The sequence below is a fragment of the Nematolebias whitei genome, chromosome 2 (assembly GCF_014905685.2).
Source record: "Nematolebias whitei isolate Nwh7 chromosome 2, NemWhi1, whole genome shotgun sequence".
In the NCBI taxonomy this organism is placed as follows: Eukaryota; Metazoa; Chordata; class Actinopteri; order Cyprinodontiformes; family Rivulidae; genus Nematolebias; species Nematolebias whitei.
Genome location: NC_056499.1, coordinates 12,470,293 through 12,476,254, shown reverse-complemented (window position 1 = coordinate 12,476,254; position 5,962 = coordinate 12,470,293). Strand labels below are relative to the sequence as shown.

Here is a 5,962-nt window from a genome sequence, read left to right as displayed (position 1 = left end):
GCATGACCCCCGTGTGCATGCACACCCACTGACACACACACTCCCACACACACAAAAACACACATGAGCCACAGAGCATGGGCAGTACCCCCCCTCCCCCCGGCGCCACTCTTCATAAAGGTTTACTGTTCCTCTGACGGGAACCGGGACGCAGCGAGACCAGCGGTGCTGGACTGGGTTCTGCCCGTGCTCCTAACTGCAGAGAGGACAGACCGAGACTGGACAGCATGTTACCAGAGGACGGGCCTGGAGGTGAGCCAGCTCAGAGTGGGGGGGGGGGTTCGCCTCGGGTTCTCTGGGTGTAGCAGGGGTCCTCAAATAGTGGATCGTGGACCAGACCTGGACACAAATTAAGGCTCGTCTGGACTGAGTTAGTTGGTGAATTGATCAACTTTTATCATTTTGTTTATTTCGTCACCATCACACATTTGATCACGTCGACGGTTTTAAATTTTAAGAGACGCAGCTTTTCCAGGTTTAAACTGGGATCCAGAACCAAACGGAGCCAGGATCTGTGGGTTTTGGTGGTTGTTTAGGTTTATTCCTCTTTGGTTGTCATGTTGATGTGTGTAGTTCTGTTTCTCGGTGCTTCAGTTTCTGCTCCTTGGTCCTGCCCCGCCCACCTCCACCTGCTCCAGGTGGGCCCAGGTGTCTCTGTCCTCACTGCTCTCCAGTCTGGGTCTCCTTGTCAGTAAATCTCTTAGTTTTTTTTAAGCTCCCCGTGTTCGCTTTGCATTCTTGGGTCCATCTCGTCAAACCTGACGTCTTGACTGAAATTTCAATAAAACTTGTATAATTTTCTACAAGCACTTTATTTTCTAATATTTACAAATAACATTTTTAAGAGACTCAACTTTTCTTGCCTTTATCGTAACAGCTCCCAAATGGTGGACCACATACCAGATCCAGACCCAACTTGAGTCCTTTCTGGACCCAAACTGGCTCTTAAACATCAACAGGAAGCACAGACGTATATAAATATTAACCTTATGAAGCGTTTACTCATTTAAGGTGTGTCATTTTATGAGGCTCTACTTTTCCAGTTGTTAAAACAGAGTTCTTCAGAATGCAAGCTGTGACCCAGATCCGGATCCTGATTAAGTTCCATTTGGACTAGTTGGAGCAGTAGGTGAGCATCACAGGGTCAGCCCTCATTTAGTTCAGATCCTACCTCGCTGACAGATCCTTTTGTGTCTCCATCAAGGATATTAGTTCTGCAGCGGCAGAGCTTAAATGGGGGGTTCCACAGGGGTCCATCCTGGGTCCCCTCCTATTCTCTTTATACCTGCTGCCACTTAGTGCTATTTTCCGGAAACACCACATACTCTTTCACTTCTACGCCGATGACTGTCAAATTTACTTCCCCCTAAGACACAATGGTACATGCTCTATTCAACCTCTGCTCAACTGCCTGGCTGACATCAGGGACTGGATGGCTTTAAATTTCTTAAGTTTCAATGAAAAGAAGTCTGAAGTCATGTTGTTCCCTCCCAACGACACGATCACAAACCACTGCATCGACCTTTCCACTGTCAGAAAAACAAAGAGTCACTAATCTGGGAGTGATAATGGACCCTTCCCTGAAATGTAACAATCATGTAAACATGATTGTTAAATCATGCTTCTTCCAACTGAGGCGGCTGTCTAAACTGAAGCCCATATTGTCCAAAAATAACCTGGAGACAGTAATACATGCATTCATTACATCCAGGCTTGATTACTGCAGTTCGCTCCTGTTTGGTATCAGTCAGACCTCCATTGCACGACTACAACTGGTCCAGAATGCAGCAGCCCGATTTTTAACCAGTACAGGCAAAAGAGAGCACATTACACCAGTTTTGGCCTCACTGCACTGGTTACCGGTTCACCTTCGAATCCAGTTCAAAATATTCCTGTATGTCTACAAATTACTGAACAGTTTCGCCCCACCCCATCTCTCTGATCTGTTACAACTGTATGTCCCACCACGTTCCCTGAGGTCAGCGGACCAATTGCTCCTCACAGTTCCAGGAACTCGTCTTAAGCGCAGAGGTGACAGGGCCTTCTCTGTAGCAGGTCCAAGACTTTGGAACGAGTTACCTCTGCTTGTCAGACTGGCCCACTCCCTCTCGGTTTTCAAATCCCGTTTAAAAACCCACTACTATTCAGTAGCTTTCAACACCAGAGGATCTGTGTTTTGAACCAGTACGCTCCACACTGACTTGTCGTCATATTTATTATCTGCATCGTTTTTATGTCTATATTTCTGATTTACTTCATTTTGTGTTTTGCTTCGTGTGTTACCTGTTGTTCTGTCTGTACAGCACTTTGGTTGGCCTTGTCGCTGTTCTAAGTGCTCTATAAATAAAATGATATGGTATGGTATGGTATGTGAGCTCCCGCACTTCGGTCTTCAGTTTTGAGTTTTATTAGTTTGTTTTCTTGTGCCGCTCTCAGCACTTTTCCTCAGTCAGCCTCTGCTCCCTCCGCTGGCCACGCCCCCTCACACCTGTTCCCTGTTTGATTAGTCGCAGCTGCAGCTCATCCTCTCATCAGGCCGCTCGGTTGCTGAGCTCACCTCTCACAGCAGTCATGGCGCTCTCATGCCTTGTGTCATGATTTATCTACAGTTCATGTAAGTTTTGTTGCCACGTCACTTATTTATTTCTGGTTTAATGAAACGTTTAGTTTTTTTGATTTGAGCCCCCTCGTGTCACTCGTGCTTCTGGGGTTTAAACCTCCTAAAACCGCGATGCAGATCCGTAAATGTCAAGAGAATTATATTCCTAAAAATTATTTTGATCATTATAATGAATTCAAAAAGGACATTACAGTTATTTATGTATAAAGCTAAAGCAGGATAACGACAGAAAAGTGACATTTCCACAGAGAAGAAACATTTGAAACTGAATTAATCACATTAAAGTCAAACGAGGTGCAAACCTGATGTCACACCCGAATCATACAACTCATGATGAAATGAAAAGCTGCAAAACGTGGAGACTGTCTGCATCACTCGAGGTTTGTGTCAGGTGAGGGGGGGGGGGGGGGGGGCGGCAGAGGCTCAGGGGGGGGGTCGGTTGGAGGCGACAGATGGGACTTACCCATAATTCAGATTGAGATTCCTCTGAGTTCGGACAAGCAGAGATATGAGCACGCAGCTGTTAAAGATTCAACACCTACACAACACCACACCCTCTGTGACCCCGTGAACTGTACACACACACATGCACACACGCACATGCACACACACGTCTCAGATCTCGAGATAAACCTTGTTTTGGTCGGTCGTCAAACTGAAACATTCTTGAGACACAATAACGATGATTCACGAGTTAAACGTTAACTTCTCTGCTCCGAGCGTCTCAGAGAGACGAAACTTTAAGGTCATGTTTGCTCAAGGTGCAGTTTCAGCTGGAGAACCGGAAACAAACGGTTTTATTAGAGTCTGGCTTCTCTAAAGTCCAACATGTTCATGACGTTACAGAACGATCTGAAGAAGCGTCAGGAGAAGTCAAGCTCTAAACGGCGGCAGGTAAACGGACTTTAACTTGTTTCTTAACACACAGAATGGATCTTTTCACCTGAGGGGAAGTCCAGATTCATGCTCAATATTCCAGGTTTATCAATCTGACCAGGTTAAGTCAGACGGATTCCTTTTAGTTGAAACACCTTTGTCCATGTGAACAACTAGTTCTGGCTGTCAGCAGCGACCCGGTTGATCCACTACGAGGAGGAGGAAACATTTCAACAAAGAAGAACCCGTCCAGACGACCTGACCTCGTTAAACGCATCATGAAGGGAGAAACATTTAATAACAGTTATTGGAGGCGGCTGTGGCTGAGTGGTTAGAGCAGTCGTCCTCCAATGGTAGAGCTGTGGGTTTGATTCCACCAGCAGTCACATGCTGAAGTGTCCCTGGGCAAGACACTGAACCTCCTCATTGTCTCCAATCTGTGTACATCGGTGTATGAATGTGACAAAGCACAGATTATTCTCTACAGACTCAGATTATCTTTGTAAAGATGCAGATGTAAGAGCCATATGAGTGAAATAAGCAGCTGATGACGTGACAGGGGAGCACCCAGCTTCGACGCTTGCGTGGCGGGTGTGTCGATGTGTGCGTGACTGTCACCAGGCATAAATGGTGTGCTCTGGTTTAGCATGGATGAGGAAGTTGGGGCCCGGGGTCGTCATATTTTCTGTTGACCGAGTCATATGGTGCCAAGCATCAGTTGTTTGGACCTGGTCAGTCTGTGTGACGTTTAAAACATGGAAATGTGAAACGGAATAAACCGATCGTTGCACGAAGAAGTGACCTGGAGTGACGTCAGTTTGGAAACACGTGTTGGTCAGAGTTTCCCCGAGTTTAACCCCATGCGGCCCTCGGCGCCATCATGTTTGCTGCATAGTTAGTAGTAGTGCAGAGCTATTTAACTAAACGGCTCAGGGGGCCACAGTTACTGAAAGCCAAGAGCTCAGGGGCTGGACATCCAGCAGTTATTGTTATTAAGTTTGTTTTATGGTTAAAATCTAGTTTGAACCGGCCGAACTGAGCTAATCCATGGGCCTGATTTGGCCCCCGGGCCGCCAGTTCAATAGCTCTATAGTAGAATGCTGTCAAATTTGTGTGGAGGTAAATGAGGGCACAGATTGTGTTGTAGAGCACTTTGAGTATCTTGGTTAGATAGAAAGGAGCTTTATAAAAACAGTCAATTTATGTTTTTTTTATATTTTTATATCAGAGTTTTTCTTCTCAGCCAAGAAGAAAGAGTTTGATAGGAATTACTTTTGCCTCCAATTCCCACGTGTCCAGTTTCACTACTTTCTGTCTAAACAGGTCTCACTTGTAAATGAGTCTTCGAGGCTCAGTGTGATTTATGTGTCTAAATAAAGGTCGAATGAATGAAAAAACTTTATTATAAAGTTATAAATCTGCACATCAAAACAAAAACAAGATGTAAAAACTGATTCATTAGTTACTGTGGCCTGTACATCATGTGAAGCACGTTTTGCACATTCACTGTGATTCTGAATCGTTTTCAACACATTCATGTGTTCACCTGATGGGATGACATGTGCAACACATGATGAATTTGCATGTGAAACACGTTTCCCATGTGGATTTAGAGATTTTTTTTTATCATGCTCATATCACATGGTTTCCCCTGGAGTCACATGTGAAACATATTTTGCACATGTTCCATGTGAATCTGGAATATGTGATCACGTGGTTTTCCACATAAAGCCACATGTGAAATGCATTAACATGTGACATATGTGGAACATGTTTTGCACATGTTCCCATGTGGACTAAAACCTTCTCAACGTGTCCATGTGGTCTCATGGATGTTCACATGTGAACAAACAAGGTACCATGTTATTTAGGAGATACACATGTTTTGCACATTTTCTAAGTGATTTTGGAATATTTATTTTCATCTTGTTTGAGTATTCACATGTGATCCATGGTTTTCACATGGTGAACATCATAACACATGTGGTTTTCCTGTTTTTTCCTGTAAGGGCTGTTTTAGCTATAAACACACACATGTGTATATCTGAAAACATGTTTACAAATATCAGAGCACATTTCTTTAAAAAAAAAAGAAAAATCTAAGTAAACATGTTTGTTTTTAGTAATTTAACTTTTTTTATACGACTCTTTGGATTTATTGTTTTTTTACACTATTGTTTTAAACTGCTTTTATTGTTGTTTATTGTACTCTACATGTTGTCTGTGTAAAACAGGTCTCTCCTGAAAATAAGTTCTCATGACTCAGTGAAACTACCTGTATGAAAAAGATTAAATAAAATAAAAATATATCTTATTTGTTTCCCTGCTTACCTGCCTGTTTCTCTGTATGTCTGTCTGTCCATCTCCATGTTTCCCAGCCTGCCTGTCTGTCTGCCTGCCTGTTTCCCTGTCTGTCTGCCTGTTTCCCTGCCTGCCTGTCTGTCTGCCTGTTTCCCTGCTTGCCTG

General features: G+C 43.9%; 1 protein-coding gene across 1 annotated transcript in view; it reads left to right on the top strand.

The window, feature by feature from the left end:
- The first annotated feature begins 233 nt into the window (after positions 1–233).
- itgb6 (integrin, beta 6) overlaps positions 234–5,962 on the top strand; it is a 29,086-nt gene continuing 23,357 nt past the window's right edge. The window contains exon 1 of the mRNA XM_037693108.1: positions 234–252. The gene's annotated coding sequence lies outside the window, so the exon portion shown is untranslated. The remainder of the gene's footprint in view (positions 253–5,962) is intronic.